Source organism: Periplaneta americana, chromosome 4, assembly GCF_040183065.1.
Source record: "Periplaneta americana isolate PAMFEO1 chromosome 4, P.americana_PAMFEO1_priV1, whole genome shotgun sequence".
In the NCBI taxonomy this organism is placed as follows: domain Eukaryota; kingdom Metazoa; phylum Arthropoda; class Insecta; order Blattodea; family Blattidae; genus Periplaneta; species Periplaneta americana.
The window spans coordinates 143,291,662-143,315,242 of NC_091120.1; the positions used below are offsets into that span (position 1 = coordinate 143,291,662).

Sequence of the window (23,581 nt, forward strand, 5' to 3'; positions counted from 1 at the left end):
AGTGTATAAGCGGATTACGAAGGGAACTACCTCAGCGCTAGTTTAGCCAATTTTCTTTTTTTTTTTTTAATTATTGTTTGGAATACACCATGTAATGTAATACAGTATAATAATAGTAATAATAATAATAATACTAATAATAATAATAATAATCAGTTCATAACCTGAGTTACTGCCAATCTTTCAACTGGAGTTACGGGGGTCTTGACAAAATTTGTAGGTAATTTAACATTGTCATTTTCAATTAAACTCAAAATATAATCAAACTGGTCAGGTGAGAGTCTGAAATATTCCTTAAATTTTGTAGCGTTTTTATAAAGATGTCTCATTATCAATGTGTTAAAACAGAATTCTGTAAACCTATTCCTGAATATTTCATTAGTCTGTAGCTTGTTCCTTTTACAATACGCATGTTCGATAGTGATATCGTCATCTCCCTCTTCTAGAATAATTAGCAACTTCATTATCTTGGATTTATTCATTATAATTTTTAGGCTATGTCTTGGTCTACATTAATTTACTTGACCATATGTAGCAGTTGAAGGAATAAACAAATGAGAATCTACAGCGATGTGCGTCTATAAAGAAACCACTTCTCGGCGATCATCGCCAGCGTTTATAATCGCCGGCGATGTGCGTCCGACGATGATCACCATAAACAAACCGTACCTTAAAGTCAGAGGCGTATGAAGGGCAATGTAACGGCATATAATTCTTAGCCCTAATAATAATAAATTAATATTAACCATACCCAAACGGATCAGCCTGTATATTGCTTAATTTTTATGCTTTCGAGGGCAGCAAAGCATTGAGACTTTTTTTTTTCCTTCCTCGCTTTAACGTCTTTGGTCATATCGCGAGTTAATCTTCTGGGTGAAATCCGAAGGCCTGTATACTATTGTTGAGACTGGTTCTACTGTTGTGAACTAGATTGCGTCTGTAGAATGCATTACTGATTTGTTATGAATATGATTTCGGTGATGAAGCCGGTGATATTCAGCGATGTTGTGGCCCGAATTTCCTGGCATTTACCTTACGGTTGGGAGAAAACTCTGAAAAATCTCAACCTGGAATTTCAACCAAACCGGGAATCAAACGCGGGCCCTCTGCGTAAGAGACCTGTACGACAGAGGTGGTCAGCATTGAGACTTAATCAACATATAAACAAGAGATTGCTTAAACTTGTTCATTTTTCAGAAGCGAAAACGCGATTTTTGACAAATAATGACCAAAATTTCACCCATCACTTACTTAATTACTGGCTTTTAAGGACCCGGAGGTTCATTTCCGCCCTCACATAAGCCCGCCATTGGTACCTATCCTGAGCAAGATTAATCCAGTCTCTATCATCATATCCCACCTCCCTCAAATCCATTTTAATATTATTTTCCCATCTAGCCTACGTCTCGGCCTCCCTAAAGGTCTTTTTCCCTCCGGCCTCTCAACTAACACTGTACATGCATTTCTGGATCGCCCATACGTGCTACATACCCTGCCCATCTCAAACGTCTGGATTTAATGTTCCTAATTATGTCAGGTGAAGAATGCAGTGCTTGCAGTTCTGTGTCGTGTAACTTTCTCCATTCTCCTGTAACTTCATCCCTCTTAGCCCCAAATATTTTCCTAAGCACCTTATTCTCAAACATCCTTAACCTATGTTCCTCTCTCAAAGTGAGCGTTCAAGTTTCACAGCCATACAGAACAACCGGTAATATAACTGTTTTATAAATTCTAACTTTCAGATCTTTTGACAGCAGACTGGATGATAAAAGCTTCTCAACCGAATAATAACAGGCATTTCCCATATTTATTCTGTGTTTAATTTCCTCCCGAGTATCATTTATATTTGTTACTGTTGCTCCAAGATATTTGAACTTCTCCACCTCTTCAAAAGATAAATATCCAATTTTTATATTTCCATTTCGTACAATATTCTCGTCACGAGACATAATCATATACTTTGTCTTTTCGGGATTTACTTCCAAACCTATCTCTTTACTTACTTCAAGTAAAATTCCCGTGTTTTCTCTAATCGTTTGTGGATTTTCTCCTAACATATTCACGTCATCCGCATAGACAAGCAGCTGATGTAACCCGTTCAATTCCAAACCCTCTCTGTTATCCTGGACTTTCCTAATGGCATACTCTAGAGCAAAGTTAAAAAGTAAAGGTGATAGTGCATCTCCTTGCTTTAGCCCATAGTGAATTGGAAACGCATCTGACAGAAACTGATCTATACGAACTCTGCTATACGTTTCACTGAGACACATTTTAATTAATCGAACTAGTTTATTGGGAATACCAAATTCAATAAGAATATCATATAAAACTTCTCTCTTAACCGAGTTTTTTTTTACTATTTGTTTCTACCTCATTCAGTTTTTCCTTCAAGTTATCTCTCTTTTTATTCCTAAGCGTACGATTTGCTTCCCGTCTTTTATTGAAATAATTCTCTCTATTCGCCTCAACTGGATCCTGTAAGAATTTCAATTTTGCCTGTTTCCTTCTTTCTACTACCATGCAACAATCTTCATCAAACCACGGTTTCTTTTTCTAGTTTCATGATAACCTATGCTCTGTTCAGCTGCAATTTTGATATTATCTCGGATATTTTCCACACCACACGCTATTAACATCTAACTCTTCCTCAACTAATTAATTAATTAAAAAAAAAAAAAGAACTTCGTCGGAACTTGCTAATACGGCAAACCTGTTTGAAATTTCGACCTGATAATGTTGCTTAGTTTCCTCCTTTAATTTCGGAATATTGAATCTTCTAATATTAACTTCTTGTTCTGCTCGCTTGGCTACTGATAGTCTTTCTCTTAGTTCTCCAATTACCAAATAATGGTCAGAATTACAGTCTGCCCCCTTGAAGGTTCGAATGTCTACTATTCTAGTATGCCCATCACCCCCCTTAGTGTTATTTATGTTCCGCATAAAATTTCAGCCAACAATAATTGTTGAAGGGGGTGAGAATGATTTAGACCTAAGCCACACAGGCAAATTTTTACAGGAGAGCGTCTTAAGGGTTTAGAGTCCAATGCTATGAGGTGCGGTATCTTAATTTCTTCGGCGTATACTTACGTCATTTGACCAATTTTTATATTATTTCAATAGTAGCTTTCCCATATGTTTAAGAAATGAACTCTCGAAGAAGGAAAAAAAAAAAAAAAAAGAAAACATATATTGGTAAAAGTGAGGCTTTTGACTATCTCATTCTCACCACGTCAAATATCTTACATTCACTGAAAACATTTCAAAGAGTGTCACACAATAACTCCACAAGGCGATGTTCCTCCTTTTCGGCGAGATTGTCTGCATACTGAGAAAGGGGTTTTGAATCCACATATTGTTATAATTAGGAACCGGAAAATAATCTCAATGCAGCCGACAGTCCTTCACGTTTTACTTCGTCAGGAGGATATTGTTCAAAGGTAAGTATAAACTCCTGAAGTAACGGGTAACGAAGCATAGACATTTTCCTGCACTCCGTCCACAAATGCATTTTCTTCATTAAAGCTTCAATTTTGTTCTCCACTTGGAAACCATCAACACTTCTTCTACCTTATATCATAGTCTAGTACAGTGATGTCAAAGCAAGCGCATTTTTCTAACCTTGACGTCGTGCGCGGGCATCAAGCGCTAGGCATAGGAGGAGAAATAAGCAGTCTGGTGGATAAAGGAAACCGTGGTGCACAAACTAACGGAACGTGAAATTTTATGTGGTTGTTTTTATATGGCTTCTTTCTGTAAAATAAAAGCACTAGCACCAATTTCTTAATATTGCAGTTGTGTTTTAAACGTTAATAACATAGACTAAAAAGTTAAGAAGGGATATTCACATAAATTCCATAGCAGTATAACTATGCTGTACTAAGTGGACGAAACACACCATTCATAAAGAAAGTGGGATCCCAGAAAAACAGATTGAGTATGACATGAGAAGTTGGAATTGATATTGAAAGTATCTTTAGCCTTATAAAAGTAATCAATGAACTAATTAAAACAATATTACAGTACAAAACAAAGTTACGCAGGTACTGTACAGTCCGCATTTCCGAGAAGATCCGAGCAAGGAATGCAAGTTTTTCCCCCACTCTTATAACCTATCCCCGACACTGAACCGGCCGGCCATTGACCGAGCCTTGTTTGTCCCAGTCGATCAATCACAACACTCCCATCCACCTGCTCCTTCAAGAACTCTGTAGTTGCTTTGTTAATGCATTTCCTTACAAACAATTCCCATGCGAATATTTTCAAAATTTGTAATACACTATATAGCAGCTAAGAAGATGGGACTAACAGTTAATGACGATAAGACTAAGTACTTACAGACTGGAAGAACACAAGGAAAGGAAAAACATATCACTATTCATGAATATAAATTTGAAAATGTGACACAATTTAAATACCTGGGAACTATCACAACAAATGATAATAGTGTAACAGTAGACATAAACTCAAGAATTAAGATGGCAAACAAATGTTATTATGGATTAAAGAAGCAACTCCAGTCCCGCTTTCTTAGCATAAAAACAAAATGTAGGCTATATAAAACATTGATTAGACCAGTCCTATTATATGGATCAGAGAGTTGGACCTTGAATAAAGAAAATATAGAAAGGTTAATGGTATTCGAAAAGAAAGTGTTAAGAAAAGTTTATGGCCCAGTAAATGAAGAGGGTACCTGGCGTATCAGATATAACACTGAATTATACAATTTGTATAATGATGCGAATATAATTAAAGTGATCAAGGCCAACTGAGATGGTTAGGCCATCTATATAGAATGGATGATGATAGCCTATGTAAAAAAAGCCACTCTTACCGACCCATTCTACACAGTAAGAAAAGTGGGACGACCAGCAACGAGATGACTCGACGATGTTGAAAAAGATTTGAAGTCAATCGGAGCAAGCCGTTGGAAAAATGAAGCGCGGGACAGAACTAGATGGAGGAGAATCATTGAGGCGGTCTTGGCCTAAGAAGGCTGTTGTACCATAGAAGAAGAAGAAGAAGAAGAAGAAGAATACACTATCTTCAGTAATACGTATTTACGGTATATTAGATTTACGAGAACATTGTTTCAGTACCTGTAAGGCTACTAAATAAATAGGCCTATACCTGAAAATTCACTTTTCTATAAAAAAAAGTTTAGAAAAGTTTCCTTTTGAATAAAGAAAAACAAACTTGTGAAAAATGAGCATTAAAATTAAAACTTACATTCCCATAATGCACTTATACTTCTCAGACAAATCTAAAAATTAACATGGACACAGTTTTAATAAGTTCTCTTCCCTTTATCCATTGAATCACTGCTGGCCATCCTTGTACGAGTATATAGCTCGACCAAGCGGCATATACTACCTCTTTCGTCTGTCTCTTTCCTTTCCGCTGTAAAGCGCTCAGGCTCTCCTGAATTCTAAAGCGCGCGCTTGCGCCTATGGGCATCAATTGACGACTGGTTAGTATACAGTCACGAAGCTTGAGGTGATATTTTGCATTTCTCGGGATACAATGCTCCAAGCGGTTAGCAACAGAGTACTAGGAACAGATAGTAGCGATTCTAGTGGCTAGTAACTAAAGTTTAACTGTCATTGCATGCATATTCCCTACGCACTGAGCTTTGTGACTATGTACTAGATTATACTAGTATGTTCAAATTAACTTAATTGAAATAAGAGAAAATGTTAGCCAAATATGCTGCCTCACACAAAGAAAAATCACAGAGGCCGTCATTTTGAATTCATTTTTCCTGTCCAAATCCAAGAGAAAGGTACTTGTAAGTTTTTCCAACAACTGTAAATGCATTTCTGATATTGCCACAATAAAAAATAAAAACCCTTCTGGAGGAAGAAAAAATTCTCTATCCAAAATATTCGCAGACCCCCCACAATGAACTTCGGGACACCACTTTGAGAGCTACACTGTTAGCATGCCACATTTGCATGCCACAGAACAATATCAGCCGTTCAGAGCGAAAGTGGTTTAAGTCAAAATTGGGTAATAAGGTTTAAAGTAAATTTCTGTAAAATACAGCGCAAAGTAACAATTAATATGCCCTCCTTACTATCCACTGACTACTAATAGTTTAAGTAAATTTAATATTATTTGCTACTTTGCACTGTATTTTACGGAATGTTTACTTTAACCCTCATTACCCATTTCTGACTTACACCACTTCTGATCTGAACGCCTCATATCTAGAATTGTTCACTAAATCATCTGAATCTAAAATTTGATCTGCATCTGGACAATCCTATAGGTTGATAATTTTAACATTTGTAAATTATCAATTTCATATCTTGTTTCTCGAAAGGTGTATTTCCAGCCTCTTTCAACAAGCAAGATTTGAATTCACAGGGAGTTAGGTGGCTACATGATCACAAGGACGACTAAATGGGTATGTAGGTTAAGGATTTCGGTAAAGAATTCCCAAACTGGATCAAAATTTTAGACTGCACATTAACTAAAGTATTATGGATTTTCATTATTATTTTTTAATCCACAGTAATAATTTTACATTAACATATACCTATATATCAAATTCTCTTACGTACAAGGAAACAGACAAGATATTCGTACTAATAATTGCATTTAATTGCACAAACATTTTCAAACTCTCAAGACTCAACTATTCCACACTACCCGTATTTTAAAATTTATTGTTACTGAAGCTTAATTTACGGAATTATTCGAATGTTATACATTTATATAATTTGAGTTTCATTTATGTACAACTTAAATATTTGTACAAATCCAATTCCTTAAGTAATAATTATAACATTATGACTGTTTCTGCTAATATATAAAAATTGTTTTAAGTATATTAGGCCTATATAATTCTTGCATATCTCTATACATTGATATGTCAGTTTAGAAACTGAAGGGAAAGAACACTGAAGATAATGAATATAATTTATCAAATGGCTGTCACACCAAATTGATTTTTGTGATAATCAAAATGTTTCATCCTTGCTACCCATTTGTGATAAGTCGTCTTCAGTACTCATCTCTTAATCTAATATCCTTTTAATGCTTTTTAAGAACTCCCGATCTCTGAAGTAGATTCAGACACATTGCCTGGTTCATCCAGGTTTTCTGGCTTCTTATTACTAATACATTTCTCCAAGCTAGTTTCAAGATTGTCTAAAAGTTCATATAATCTGTCAGAGCATGCACGAACTACTTCCTCCAGATTTTCTATGTTTGAAGCTGAAGAAATATCCTTCTTACAATTTTCAATTTTCTCAACAAAAAATTTCCGATACTCCTTCACGTTTTTTACCAATTCAGAAAATAATTCTTCCCCCTCTTTCTGTACTTCACCTACATTAGCACTCGTTACGGTTTCATTTACTTCTGAATCCATACCCTCAATTTCTTTTTGGGAAATTTTGATATCGTCCGAAGAATTTTCTCCCTCCTCCAACTTTGGTGTTTCTTTCAAGCTGTCTAAAATATTCTCTTTACTTTCATCGGTTATCGAAGTGTTTGCGATTTCTTCAGTTTCAATTATACTTGGTAACGGCTCTTTCTTAGCCTCCGCTCCTGAAGATTCTGAAGGAATACTGTCTACTTCTTCCACTGGTTTCAGCTCTGGTTCTGCATCAGGCATCTGTTCAGCTGAAGCCTGTGTCTGGTAGTCACCTTCTACTCCTCCCTCCATGTTTTCTGTATTTTAAGTAGCCTTGGACTAAATCTGTGGAATAAAGTTTACATTAAAGTTAATTCATGATTAGGGTTAGGCTTTTCATGATTTAGCATATTTTTATTAGTCAATGATTTGCTAAAGTAAACAGAAATCCATTTTATGAAAAAAAAAAAAAAAAATTAAATTAAGGTGCTTTGTTAGAGCATATTTGTGCTCATTTGGCAATTTTATCCTGATACAGCATATTTTAATAATTTACTGGTCATATTCAGCACAATTTTTAACTTTGAAGCTTTTTTTATACACTTTTCTAAATGTTGGTTTCCTTCGTTCTTTGAATTTCTTAGAATTCCACCGGTTAAATTTTAATATTTTCTTCCTCCCATATTTTATAGAATGTACAAAATGGATTTCACCTTAAATGGACACTAGTCACGACAAATGAGGTGTCTAGAATCAAAACCCGCCAAGTCCATCGAAGAAAAAAAATGAGATAAAGTTATTTTTCTGTCTATCTTCGCATGGCCAATCCGATGCTGGCATTATTTTTCTGCAATATCCGCTGGATTCCTCTGAAAATGCTGGACAAAAGTTAGGGTTAGTTTCAATATCCGCTAGATCCAACTGAATTCCGGCCATTGTTAGTTTCAAAAACCTCCAAGTCCCTTTCTGCCAATCAGGTTGTGGGACTCCTTTACCCAGCATTCCTCAGCTATTCGATGTTGATTTATTATTTGTGTGGTTAAGCTTTTGTTAAACCTTATTAAGTTTAATTTCTACTCTAATAATATTCAGTGAAATGGTGGATAGAGTGAGCAGTGAGTTACAAAAATGTTCACAAAGAAAAGCTCGTGTAAAAACACTAAATAGGGAGAAATGGAAAAAAGAAATGAACAGGAAAGAAAGGTATGCGTGGTTGAAATTATATTTTCATTACATAGAAAACATAGTATGATAAATATAAATATTAAGTACAGTATTAAATTATTACAACATATTGCACGCCTATTCTTACCAATTAATAATTAATTACATAATTTTGTCGGTACTCCTCTTGTGGCTCTCCTGCTATACCAGCTTGTAATCATGCTGTTTGCAGTAAATGGAAATCCAACAGTTTAAGTTTGTTGGACATAAAGAAGTTCCATTCCGTTTTCTACTCTTTATCAGATAATCAGCAATAAGACAATTTTATTACTGCACAAAGTAAAAATACAACAATGATTGGAATGTGCTCTAAATGGCTACTCACTGAAGCACCTCTAACTATTAAAAATGGTAAATTACACTTCCTGTGGTTGGGCATTCATTTCTCCCTCCCGATCGCATATTTGGAGTAATCTAAAAAGAAATGAGGAAGTGATTGTAGATCCTCAAATATATAAAGATATTATTGGCAAACATGTAACAATCTTTAATCTTGGAAGTGAAGATGTAGGCCTACCTCTTCAAGACTGGAAGAAAGAGGCGGACATAATTTTAAGATCTCCTGCCATTTTAAGTTCAGTCCCTGTAAAAGATTTATTTTAAGACGCTCTGCATTGAAAGAACAGATAACAGCGCAAGATGAGTTTAACTATAGAACTGACACCGTTGTTGCAAAGGTAGTAACAAGAAAAAACAATATAATTTCAAAATGATTGATCCTGATATTCTAAGCCTTGGAGTGCCTTTGAATTCACTTACGGTAAAAGACGAGACCAAAGGTTTGGAGAAGCACTTTGGGCCTGATTGGCGAGAGCATTGAAATTTTATGTGGAGATTATACATTCAAGAAATACCATTGAACGTGAAGAAAGAGAAGAAGAAGAAGAAGAAGAAGAAGAAGAAGAAGAAGAAGAAGAAGAAGAAGAAGAAACTGTTAATCTGGAGGAAGAGGAATGTGACAATATTGTGTAAAATATGTGTGAACTTAAAAGTGCAACATGTATTCAAATTTATACTGCTGTTATGTTTAAAGCATGTGCATAATCATACTTCATTTCTGGTTTTCATTGCCTACATAATTTGTAAGTTTTAAGTTAAAATGTTTTCCTTTTTGACTCATTTTTATGCTTAGAACTAATTCTCTTACTTTCAAAAGCCTCCAAATACACTTTTCAGTTTCAAAATCAGTTAGGTGCTACTTTAACCTTACAAATTTGTTAGTTTCAATGAAGCTACAATCCTGTAATTTGTTTGAATGTATCTAATGATAATAAAATACTTTATAAAAGCATTGTTTATATCCCAAGAATGTTTATTTATATGGAAACAGTTTTTTCCATTTTCCCACAAATTTTGTTTTATGGACTTTGAGGGTTTTGATTCTAGACGCCTCAAATATTTGTCTATTGTTTTCACGTAGGTAGAGAAAGCGGTGGCTAGGCATCTCTCATTTGAAGAAACTGGATGTGGACGTAGGGAAAACCACTTTGTTGCCAAATTTTAGAAAGAGAAAGGAGGTGTGTGTGTGTCTATATATATATATATATATATGAGAGAGAGAGTCAAGTGATATTGCTCATTTTAAATTTGCTCCCTTTTATCAGTGGAAGTAAAAATTGTTTCTACATAGGCTACTACAAAACTTTGTTAACTGACATTAGGCAATCACTTTCATTTTAAAATTTGTACAAGGTATTCACTGTACATTTCAACTCGGGTCTCATAATATAGAAACAATGAAAGTTTATGAAAATAAGTTAGATTTTCTGTTTTGAATAAAATTTATATGCCTTGAAATTCCTTAAATTTCACTTTCTTCTCTTCTGATTGGAAGTATAAACATAACATAAAAATGCAAATATTATGTAATCTTCAATGTATAATTCACGTGATAGTTCCAGTTTATAGAACTCGGTGTTTTTTATTAACGTTAGAAAATATCGAATTCAAAAGATCTTTTTTGTTTTTATGATTAAGTTTCTGTGCTTAAATTGACGAATTAATGTCTTCAGATCATGTGTCTGGACTGTAATATTTTAAATTTTTTAATGTATATGAATTCCTACACCTCATTTGAGGAATGGAAGCGCTGTAATGTTTCTTTTGTAACAGCCTGTACTAATGTGTTAGAAGTCTGCAGGTGTTCAGGCCGCCATTTGGAGAAATATGAATAACATACTGCACAACAACGCAGAAAAAAGAAAAGTGATCCCCGTATAATGTGTGAAGTTAAAGACTATATTAAATAAAATAATATTAGAGTTTACAATTCATATATCTTCAGAAAAGTTTGATATAAAAAAGTTTCTGTTAGCACTGTTACGTAGTTTTATTGATGTATATGTCATTCTGTACGAGAGAGAGAGAGAGAGAGAGAGTGAGAGAGAGAGAGAGAGAGAGTGAGTGTGTTTTAAATTATGCCCTATTATAATAAAATTTGTAGTAGATCTACAGTTCAAGCCCTATACAATTCGGTCCGAAACATCGCGGATATGGTTGTAACACTAAGAAACATGCCTCCCGAAAATCTTACAGTACTTAAATAATCATATTCCGATATACTGTACTGAACCACGGTCAAGCTATAACGGGGGGAGGAGGTAAATGTCCCCTATAACCCCGTTATATGGAGGTTCTATGGTTTTGCTTTGCCCCCCCCCCCTTCCCCAAGGAAACGGTTCTCTCTCCACCTATTTACTATTACAATCATAATATTTATTGTAATACTCTTTCAATACTGATTTTAAATAACTGAAAAAAATATTATAATAATTATTCTGTGTATATGTGATTAATAATTGCTGGTTCGAATTCGAAGTTTTCGTTTAATTATTGCAGCACGATGGGCAGCTGAGACTAGGGCTACCAACATAGATGTTCAGCTAACAGTACTTCAACCTATGGATACTTCTTGTTCTTTTGATTGTGAGACCATACAAGAAGACTGTTTGCCTTTTCCTTCAATGTCAACCACCTGAAGTAGATGAGGTAATAATAATAATTCATTCCAAATACAATGTAAGAGTTGCAAAAACTCTTTTGGTCAATAAAATAAATTATTATTGTTATATTATTATTATTATTATTATTATTATTATTATTATTATTATTATAAATAATATAAAATAAGTGGTATTCAAACACAATATTTTATGGAAACAAAATTGTGATTTTATATTTTTATTTGTCGTCTAATTCAGGACTATTTATATTCACAGAATGTAGGAAATGAAGAAAACATCACCACACTGAAGGCAGTTACAAATGGAGAGATGCAGAACTCAACTGATAAAGACTATTAATTTGCCAGTTAATGATTCCGATGTTCATGCTGTATGTTCCTTCGGAGTCTGATGGTTCCGAAAGCGAACACTACTCTGTAACCAAATCACCTCGAAAGTCTCAACATAAAGATCAGCAACAGTTATGGGGTTAGATTTAGCAGGAAGTAATGTTGTATATACTGTTGTCAGCAGTAACAATGATTTCAAAGAGCTCTGTCTGAAAAATGGAACTAACTTCACTTGGACAAAGGACGTGAAGAGATAGTATGGAAGGAGTTAAAGGTAGTTTAAGTGAACGAAATTGAACCATTCTTTGTTTTCTACAAGGCAGACTATGCAGAAAAATAATTTAAAATGATAAACACAAGGAAACGTCGTCACAGTGGACACCCAAATTTGAACAGTCCCCCGGTTGTTCCGCAAGCCAAAGTGAAGGATCTTTTAGACTAGTGTGAATCCAACTTCATTCCTAGAATTCACCATACATTTTTCAACAGTTTGAAACCGCAGGATTTGATAGAAACACGTTCAGCAGCTATTAGTGAGAGATATTGAGATTTATTAGGCACCAGGATGTTGCATAATAATGTGTAGCCCTAGTCAATAATAATAATAATAATAATAATAATAATAAATCATTTGTCTTTGGGGAAAATAAAGCAGTAAACGTAAAAAAAAAAAAAAAAAATCAGTCTGGCGTTGAAAACCTGATTTTATAATATAGTTTGAAGTTTAAAATTGCTCTCCTGAAAAATTACCGTTTTTGCGTTACGACCTTATTACTCTAGGGCAGTAATCGCCAAAAGCTGTGTCGCGACACATGCCCCTGCCTCCACTCAAGCGTAACCATGACATCATATCCCCACCCTCTGTTTACAGCCATCACTTCGATATAAGTAGAGACATTTATCAGCAGCGGACGTACGCATGTAATGATACAAGTGTGTAGGATAATATGTTTCGATGTCTTTTCGAAAACAGATAGTAAGTAAAAACTTAATTTTAAGGAGCATGGAAGGAAAAGTATTTATTTTGTGCAGATGGCAAAAATGAGATACTTAATTTGTTATAAAGTTTTAAATGAAGTATAAAAAAAGATGTACGTTGTCGTTATTTTTCTTGTTATGAAGACTACCACGCCTTTACCTGTAACTTTAATAAACGAACAATAAAAAGTAACGGCTTCTATGTCTTAATCGGGGTAAAATAGATCGACTTTTTTTTTCGACGCATGTAGTGTAATTTGAATATTTCATTAATGAATAAACAATACATAGTATTCGCTTCTATGTTTTAATCGGTGTAAAATACTTCCACGTTTTTTTTCTACGTATGAGTGTAATTAATAAATAAACAATAAAAAATATCTGCTTCTATGTCTTAATCGGAGTAAAATACTTCAACGTTTTTTTGAAGTATGTAGTGTAATTTACAACTTCGTGACCAGCCTAGTACGTTTTTCTAATTTCAAATATCTGTTGATGTAAAGTACACGCTACTTTCTACGGTAAATAAGAAAATACATTTATTTTATTTTATTAATAATACAAAAATAATTAATAGGATAAAAAATTAACATGGAAAAAAGTGTGTGTATAGTTAATAAGTAGAAGAATATTATATTGCTTTCGTTTTTTGGTCACAGTCCGTCTCTGCACCGTTATTCACTGCATTACCCGAGGAGATATCCACTCCACCCCTCTCCCTGCGATAGTAGTGTGCGGGTTGCATTTCTATTACGTCACAATTTCGTGATGTTTGGCAACCACTGCTCTAGGGGAGCGCTATAAACAGGTTTAGTTTAGTATGCGCCGTTGGAAGATTGACGTAGACAAGTAGCAGGGTATGGTTGCGGGGGCGGTAAACTGCACACACGTTTCAGGTATATGACCTAAGAGAAGGTAATTTGCACACACTGATTTTGGATATGTAATCTGCACACGCAAACAACCCAGGTAATAAAAACAGAATGTAAATTGCGCACAGAGCTACAATGGCATATATTTACTTTGAAAATACTCACCATTACAATAGTAACGTACTAACCAATTTATATTGATAGGTGGTATTTTGTTCGCTTAATGAATTCCACTCGGGATATAGGCTATGCCCCTCATTAAAACCTTTTATATTTCTCCCCATAGTTTATTTCCTCCTTAAGGGGCAATTATTTTTAATTTTTGCAGCAGTGGATATCCCCTGAATGTTCACGTATGTGTCTATTTGAAATGTGATTAACCTATTTGTAAAAGTATAAATATCTGGATAAGCAGAGTAAAATGTCTTGTTGAATCTACTATGAAAATACGTACAGGCATTAATTAATTATACGCTGCAAGCTTTATGTTTTAGCTGCCCAGATTGAAGGAGGGAAGGTAGCGTCATCGTCTACATAGCTGTCTACTAAATACAAAAGTTATCTAGTCTTTCATCTTGTGGCTTAATGACCACTAAATCAGATACAAAACAGTTGGAAATCTCATGTGGGTTTAAAAATAGTAGACTGGATACAAGTTTTAACCATCTGCCTATTTCAGAATCACGTTTATATTTCTTTATGGAAGCATATTTTTTAATCTGACGAAGCCAAAACTGTCCTAGGTGTAATCTACATCCAGTAACATTGGCCTCACTCCATAGGCCTACAACGTCTATTGCAGCATGGATAGCACTCATAAACAACTGTGTTCAAGGGCCAATGCTTTATGTTGAACTGCTGCGTAACTATCCGTCCAAGTCAGTCTAACTCATACAGTACCTCTCCAATCCCATTATTAGATTTAGATTTATTTATTTAACCTGGTAGAGATAAGGCCGTCAGGCCTTCTCTGCCCCTCTATAAGCTGCGTAAGTCAATTGTGTTTGTCACCCGTAACATTGGTTGACATGCGTTCGATTTATATGTCATTTATTAAAAAAATAACCCGACTCATGGTGTGTGTGTGTGTGTGTGTGTGTGTGTGTGTGTGTGTGTGTGTGTGTGTGTGTGTGTGAATTTACATACCACACCTACCACCTAGGTTTTGTTGCGTGTGCAGATTACATACCACAAGTCTATAGCAAAGGTATGGAAAAAAAATATACCTGAAAAGTGTGTGTAGTTTACCTCCGCCCCATGGTTGCGCCCCACGGTCAAGTAAAGTGCAGGAGATAAAAAGGGTCCCTGTTTTGTGGGCATACTTGCGCCCCGTTCCCATCAGGTAGAAAAAAGGGGCATGGCGTAGTTGTGCCCCGATGAAATAGGCAGAGAAAAAGACACTACGGAAATTCGAGCCTCATAATCAACGAACCTTATTGATTTCTTATTCGATTTAATATTCGTTATCGATACCGTCAAAATGAATACCATGAAGTTGGCAGTACTTTATTAACTCTTTTTCTGCTCTTTTTGCAGTTATTATCGATAGCCTACCGTTAAAATGAACACCATGAAGTTGGCAGTACTTTGTTTTTCTACTGTTTATGCAGTGATTATCGATAGCCTACCAATACTGATTGTGTGTATGTATTCAATCTCTCTATTTATTTTATTATGTCTTATTATTTTTAAGTTAATATTTGTATACCGGTATGTATTTTTCTGTATGCGATTTGATCCTGGTTGAGTGGAAGAGAAGGCCTGATGGCCTTAACTCTGCCAGGAAAAATAAAACTATTATTATCATCATCATCATCATCATCATCGATAGGCTCAGTTTTTAAACCACGTGATCGAGGAATTCAGAAACGGTAAAATAGACAGCTATAATATTTTTAAGTAATTTATTTATTTTATGACAGCCACTTTCGTGTGTACTATGTCATCGGGGCGAACTATGCCATGTGCATTCTGCTACCTGATTTCTTCGGGGCGCAACTATGCCATACCTACTAGGCCTCCGAATTGACCGCGGGGAGCAACTATGCCATACCGGTCTACATAGCACCGATTCAACTAGACTCATTTCCTCTGCAAGAAAATCTCGTGACCTATGCATAGCATCACCACAGTCTAGTATGTACGGTCACGAAGCTCAATACGTAGTAAATATGCATCCATAGATAATTTGCTAACCACTAGAATCGCTACTATTGCCTCATTACAGACAATGCGAAATAGTACCTGCACAGTCTATTGTTCCTAGTACCCTCAAAACTCAATCTTCGTGACTGTATATACTAGACTGTGGTATCACTATATTTTTCAGCAAACGTCCTACGTGTAAAGGCTGGTTCACAATAAACCGAGAATGGAAACGACAACGAAAACGAGAACGGAAATATTGTTAAAATAAATGTATTTAAATGTGAGCATTCACAACTAACTATTGCGAATGCTCGTATTTAAATGCATTTATTTTAACATTATTTCCGTTTCCGTTCTCGTTATAGTTTCCATTCTCGGTTTATTGTGAACCAGCCTTAACCCAGCCGTGGCGAAAAGGCCATGGTGCGCCGAGCCACTGTGTAAGCTGCAACGTGCATAGCACCTATGGAGGGAGGGGGACAACCGAAGGGGAAGTTAACGTTTAGGACGTGTAACGAAGAAAGAAATGAACAAGAAAACGTAGGACACATTATCACAACCTAAAATTAACTGTCTTCAGAATGTCTCTGCGACAAAGTTTCAAAATAAGGAATTATGTCACTTACTGCCAATCGTAGTTGATCACGAAGGTATTTGTCTGTCAGTCGTGATCTAAATTTGATTTTTACTATTTTCATTGTTGAAAATAATTTTTCACAAACTTAAGTTACAGCGAACATGGCTTCAACAGAGCAAGCGAAAGAACGAAGCATCAAATATTTATTTTTTTCCAAAGATTTGAAAAGTTCAACATGTGAAGTCCTTACATCTAGCTTTCATTTAACGTCACATTGTAAATCTGTGAGTTTAAATTGAAAATGTAACCGCATTATTCGTACATCTGCTGTAAAAGAATCGACGTACAGAGATAATAATAATAATAATAATAATAATAATAATAATAATAATAATAATAATAATAATAATAATAATAACACTTAACCTTTTAATGTTTCATCAGTAACATGTAGTAACTTACAATGCCGTTTTATGTTATACAACCGTTTTCCTAGTAATATTTGTGAACAAATCATACATTTAATATTTTCATCATATTGTAAGCAAAAGAATGCATCCTCCCATCCTACTTGAAACTTTCGTTTTTTTTTATAGAGGTACATGGTTTCGAGAGAGATATTGCGACGATACGCCACTCGCAGGTCCGAGACAAATACAAATGGAACGGAGTTTGACTCCAGTGAGTAAGAGGGTGCGGGTTTTAGGTAGGAAGCGAGAGAAAAGCACTGCGAGCCACAATGTGCTCGTGAGTCGCATTTTCGCCGCGGCTGGAACCTCTCATTTCTTCACGGCCCCACAAATCAGAGTGCAGCGTTGCCTAGGAAAGGAGTATCGCCATCAATGGGAACATTTGACGCTTGGACATACTTCATTCTGAAATCCATTAGCTTGCCAGGTATGAAGCGAACGAATTTCAGAGTACCCGTAGGCAAGAAGTTTGCAATCGAGTATACGTGTACCTACAGAACGTAATGGCTTCCCTTAAAAATAAGTGCTCGAACTTTTGACTGCCGGAAAAACAGCACGACAATTTTTGTACGACTTTTTTCGTAATATAGTATCATAAATGAATCGCTGTTCTGATTTGTACTGCATTTTCACGAACTAAACTGAACTGCACTGAATATAAGTCAGCTGTTGTATACTAATGATGTAAACTTTGTGTCCCTTCAGCCTGTGTTATATCTCTATACAACGTAAATAAACACATTTCCACATTACTGTAGATCCAGAAAAAATGTACACATTTCCTCTGTATTCTTGTTAGATCTGTAACACAAAAGGCCAGCGGTATTTATCTTAGCGTAACTTGCTTTTTTTTAATTTACAATTCGATTTCCGACAAATCGATTAACATGTATACTTATATCAGGTTTTTATAATTATCAATTTTAATGACTTCACAATCATATACAAAAAATAAGTTACATAATACAACTGTTTTAATATATTTATATATAAAATGTGTTATGAATTTATTACAAATACGAACGCTTTCGCCTCTTGGGGCATCTAAGGCGGCACATCACTATATCAAATGTTTTAAAATATCAAATCGTACACTAGGAATAAATAGAGACATTACTTGACGGAAAAACTGAATGAGGTAGGAACAAATAGTAAAAATCGCGGGTGCTCGTGTAAAGGGGGTTAAGTATGATTTCGATAAACTGGGATAAGTACCGATTTCAACTCTCCAAAATTACTTTTTCCTTGTGTTAAAGGGGTTAAATCATTCTTCCATCCATGATGCAGTTACAGTAGCCTACTCCGTATTCTGTGACAAAGGGGTTGTTCAGTACCAAACGAAATAAGTTTACATACCTTACAATTTGACTTAACCTCCTTTACAGGAGCACCCGCGAAATAAAACATTAGAGATTTATATAAGAGCATAAAGGAATTCAAGAATGGATATCAGGCGAAGGTAAACGTGATCAAGGATGAGAAAGGTGACTTGCTTGCAGACTCTCATTCGATCCTGAACGGATTGAATAACTATTTTGGACAACTACTAAATATACATAGGCCAAATAGAAATGGTCGGGACGAAATTGGAATACACACTGCTTAGTCACTTATACCCGAACCCACACTTTCTGAATTCGAAATTGCGATAAAAAATCCGAAAAATTATAAGTCTCCAGGTTTCGATCTAATTCCAGCAGAATTAAAACAAGAGGGTGGAAGCGCATTATCTAACGAAATTTATAAGCTTGTACTTGCTATTTGGGAAAAGGATATTCTACCAGAGCAATGGAAGGAGTCCATAATCCTACTGTCTTTAAGAAGGGAGACAAGACCAACTGTAGTAACTTTCGAGGAATATCACTTTTGTTGACATACAAAATTTTATCCAATATTCTTTTGAGAAGATTAACTTCATATGTAGATGAAATTATTGGGGGTCATCAGTGTGGTTTTAGGCGTAATAGATCAATTATTGATCAGATATTTCGTATTCGACAGATAATTGAGAAAAAATGGGAGTTTAAGGGTACAGTACATCAGTTATTCATAGATTTCAAAAAGGCATATAACTCGGTTAAGAGAGAAATTTTATATGATATTCTTATTAAATTCGGTATTTCCAAGAAACTAGTTCGATTAATTAAAATGTGTCTCAGTGAAACGTACAGCAGAGTCCGAATAGGTCAATTTCTGTCAGATGAGTTTCCAACTCACTGTAGACTAAACCAAGGAGATGCACTATCACCTTTACTTTTTAACTTCGCTCTAGAGTATGCCATTAGGAAAGTCCAGGATGACACAGAGGGTTTGGAATTGAACGGGTTACATCACCTGCTTGTCTATGCTGATGATGTGAATATGTTAGGAGAAAATCCACAAGTGATTAGGGAAAACACGGGAATTTTACTTGAAGCAAGTAAAGAGATAGGTTTGGAACTAAATCTTCAAAGGAAAAGTATATGATTATGTCTCGTGACAAGAATATTGTACGAAATGGAAATATAAAATTTGGAAATTTATCTTTTGAAGAGGTGGAAAAATTCCAATACCTGGGAGCAACAGTAAAAAATATAAATGATACTCGAAAGGAAATTAAACACAGAATAAATATGGGAAATGCCTGTTATTATTCGGTTGAGAAGTTTTTATCATCTAGTCTGCTGTAAAAAAATCTGAAAGTTAGAATTTATAAAACGGTTATATTACCGGTTGTTCTTTATGGTTGTGAAACTTGGACTCTCACTTTGAAAGAGGAACATAGGTTAACGGTGTTTGAGAATAAGGTGCTCAGGAAAATATTTGGGGCTAAGAGGAATGAAGTTACAGTAGAATGGAGAAAGTTACACAACGCAGAACTGCATGCGTTGTATTCTTCACCTGACATAATTAGGAACATTAAATCCAGACGTTTGAGATAGGCGAATCCAGAAAGGCATATAGTGTGTTAGTTGGGAGGCCGGAGAGAAAAAGACCTTTAGGGGGGCCGAGACGTAGATGGGAAGATAATATTAAAATGGATTTGAGGGAGATGGGATATGATGATAGAGACTGGATTAATCTTGCACAGGATAGGGACCAATGGCGGGCTTATGTGAGGGCAGCAATGAACCTCCGGGTTCCTTAAAAGCCAGTAAGTAAGGCTAGTGACACTTCAATTTTGTAAAATATTTTGAATAACTACTCTTAACTGTACCCGAGTAAGAGTCTCTGCTCTTCTAGCAATGTCTAACGCTACTGTGATGAACTAATATAGTAGTTCTGAATAAAACCCGTCGAGAAAACGCGCTACGAGTTACAGAAAATAATAACATTCTTCTGTGTGAACCTTTAACTATCAAAATTTTCCTGTACACAACTTTAGATTTCCTAACGAAATTAATTTTTTCTGGAATTTGGTGTATCAAATCTACAACTACAAGATATAAGGGGTGTAAGTGCCGTCCTTTCCACGGTCGTCGGGGACGGTCTACAGGATCAAAAATGTCCATACAACATAGTCAAAACTTTATAGTTTTCCCAGAAAAAATATTTATTCTCTTATTTTATTTCCATTATACTACTTAGGCCTAAATCATTAGTAACATTACGAAAACAATTACATCAGTAGGTATATCTAGCAAAGAGTTAATATGAACATAAATATTTATGTGTTCTATGACGTTTTCGTGAAATTAAATAAAATTGCATGCTTAAATTTGTTAATATTCTGGCGTGAGAGACCTGGCAACGTGTTCAGCAGGCAGTAGTTTGCACAGACGTTAAGTACGAGTCAGCTGAGTTCAAGCTCCCTGTCTACAGGTATACTGCCGAACGGATGACAGTTCGGTACCAGATATTCGATAAACAACTTACAATGTCATTCACAGTTTAGGAATATCATATGTTATTAATTTATGGAGAAAATCGTCTTAATTCAAGTGAGACAAGGAGGATGTATCGCCAACATTTCTCGCAAAGAAGGTTACCTAATCGGCGAAATTTTATAGCGGTTTCTTAACGATTTTTTGAAAGTAGAAGTCTCTTACCCAGTTTCGAAAATCACACAACCAGAAATTTGTTTAAAAATTATACTGCTTTACGGACGCGGGAGAGGTTAAAATTTTGCATTAGAAAAAAGTTCGTGTGATTTTGTACAGAAAGCCATTATTATTTATTTTTTAGACATACAATAAAAATGGAGCAATATTGTTACATAAAATGTAAATGTACTATAATGTAATCAATCATAATCATGTTCTAGTAATGAGATTGAAAGTTTGTATTTGCTGCTCGTTTTATGTAAAAACGGTATTATCATGGTCCGCTCCTGCATTAGAACAGAGCATCTGTACCGGTATGTCTGTACCCGTTGAGCTATAACCCCTCCTCCTCATCCAGCAATGTTGCGAAACGTCTAATATTGTAACCTTTAATAATTAGTTAAATATTACGATTATAAAAAAATTGTAAGGACATTTTTTCTTCCTTATAATATGAATAATCAGTTAAAATAATGACACTTCTACCCCTAACACCCAGTATATAAACAAATTATTGCGAATTTAAAATTGATCTTAATTATTCTACAAGACAAATTTAGGTTACAATTTCTTTCTAAATCCAAATGCTACACAAATGCTGGATTAAAACACAGTAGAAATGCTGGATCCAGAATATAGTACCAGACAATTAGAACTAACGCTGAACTAAGTAGGCCTATACTTGACACAAATTTGAGGGCATTACATTAATTTTTTTTTTTTTTTTTTTTTTTTTTTTTTTTTTTTTTTTTTTTTTTCTTTAACTAATTGAGTTTAAATTTGAAGTCCAATGCACATATACGTTTGTACTTTGTAGTATTTTGTGTAGATTGCTACATGCTATCTGTATTTTATGTTATAGGCTATTAATGTTATTGAGCTGAATGAACAGTCTTCAATTTTGCGAAGTGTTTTGTGTAACTAAACTGAACTGCTCTCGAGCACGAGCTATTGCTCTTCCGGGCTTCAGTGTCTAATGCGGGGATAAACTAGCATCGCCCTATTAAATAAATTTGATTTTGAAAATAAATTTCTTAAAATAATGGCATCAATAGGCCTACGTCACACAAAATCACTTTGTAAAATATCTACAAATAATAGAACCGACAACCAACATATTTTACCTCAACTCCAGCCAACTGCCCAACCTTCCTCCTCAAGAGCAAAGTATAAACTAGCCGGGCGAATCCAGACGCACAACTAGGCCTACCAAGCGAGAGTGCGCGTTCAGTTTTATTCGAAACGTCACTTTTGACGCAAAATGTTACGTAAAGTTACGTAATTCCATAAGGAGAAATACGACAACCAAAGCTGAACACTGACTACCAAGCAAACGATGTCCAACGCTAATTTCATTTTTATTAATAAGTACAGAAACTATTTATTTATTTAGCTAGCGAAATGAGTACAAATTAAATTTATACAGTATAAAAAAAATGTTTCTGGCCACTACCGTAAGAGCCAGACACGTGTACGGTGTGGTCTTAGCCAACAATATAACATAAAATTTACAAATACAGTTTACTAAATACAGTAATTAACTTAATTCAAATCAATATATAACACACAAGAGCAAGAAAGATGAAAAAGAGAAAAACACATCTAATATAAATTGATAATCAGAGAGAAGCCAGTGATATTCAATAAAAACATGAATACAGTCGACAGAAATAAAAGGGTAATTTTTTAGTTCGTTATTTAATGACGCTGCATCAACTACTAGGTTATTTAGAGATTGATGATAGCGAGATGAGGCCGAGGATTTGCCATAGATTATCTAGCATTCACTTACGGTTTGGGAAAACCTCGGAAAAAAACCAACCACGTTATCAGCCCAAGCGGGGATCGAACCCTCGCCCGAACACCGTAACGGAGTAGTATTATATATCATGAATAACTTTATAATTTTTTTTTAAGAGGTTCAATTTTTAAATAGGCCTATTTCAAATTTGGAAAATGGTTTGTAATTTTTTTTGTAAAGTTTTGGGTCGAAATTAACATCCATGTTTAGGCCTAATTTAGGTTCAATTAATGGGAAAGTAGACTTTTGTCTTCGAGCACGATATTCATGTCGATTATATAGGCCTATTTTATGTTTTATTTGATTTCTGTGGTAGTAAGTTAGTAAACTATATTTATAAATTTCTTCAATAATTCATACTTTAAAATCTGTGTAAATTAAATTTGTTGGGTAATCCATATTTTTGGTTAGACAAACGGTTATATAACTAAGTGAAAGTAACTGCTAGTTGTGAGTACTTATCAAATAAAATATATATTAACTTAAAGATCCTTTAAAATATTTCATGAATAGGATGTAGAACGAAAGTATTTTTCTGTTTTAAGTTTATTGTCATAGTATCTCTTGTTAAGAAGAATGATATGATATATCCAGATAACTACAAGCCAATTTAATTTATTGCTGTAATAGGCTATCTAAAATAAAATTGTTGTAAAGTTAATTTTTCAGTAGGCCTAACTTAAGTTTTATTTCTAACGTGATAATTTATTTTCTAATTCTCAATGTCAGAAGAACATCCACAAACTAGGCCTGCATCCATGGAATCTTCGTTCTGTTTCTGTAATAGAGTTATTCCACAGTCTAGTATATACAGTCACGAAGCTCAATACGTAGTAA

General features: G+C 34.8%; 1 long non-coding RNA gene across 1 annotated transcript; it reads right to left on the reverse strand.

The window, feature by feature from the left end:
- Positions 1 to 6,480: 6,480 nt before the first annotated feature.
- On the reverse strand, positions 6,481 to 22,187 carry LOC138698880 (uncharacterized). The gene is made up of 2 exons (XR_011331977.1): positions 22,068 to 22,187; positions 6,481 to 7,705 (listed from the first exon to the last, which is right to left on the reverse strand). It is a non-coding gene; the product is annotated as an uncharacterized lncRNA (long non-coding RNA).
- Between the last annotated feature and the right edge of the window lie 1,394 nt (positions 22,188 to 23,581).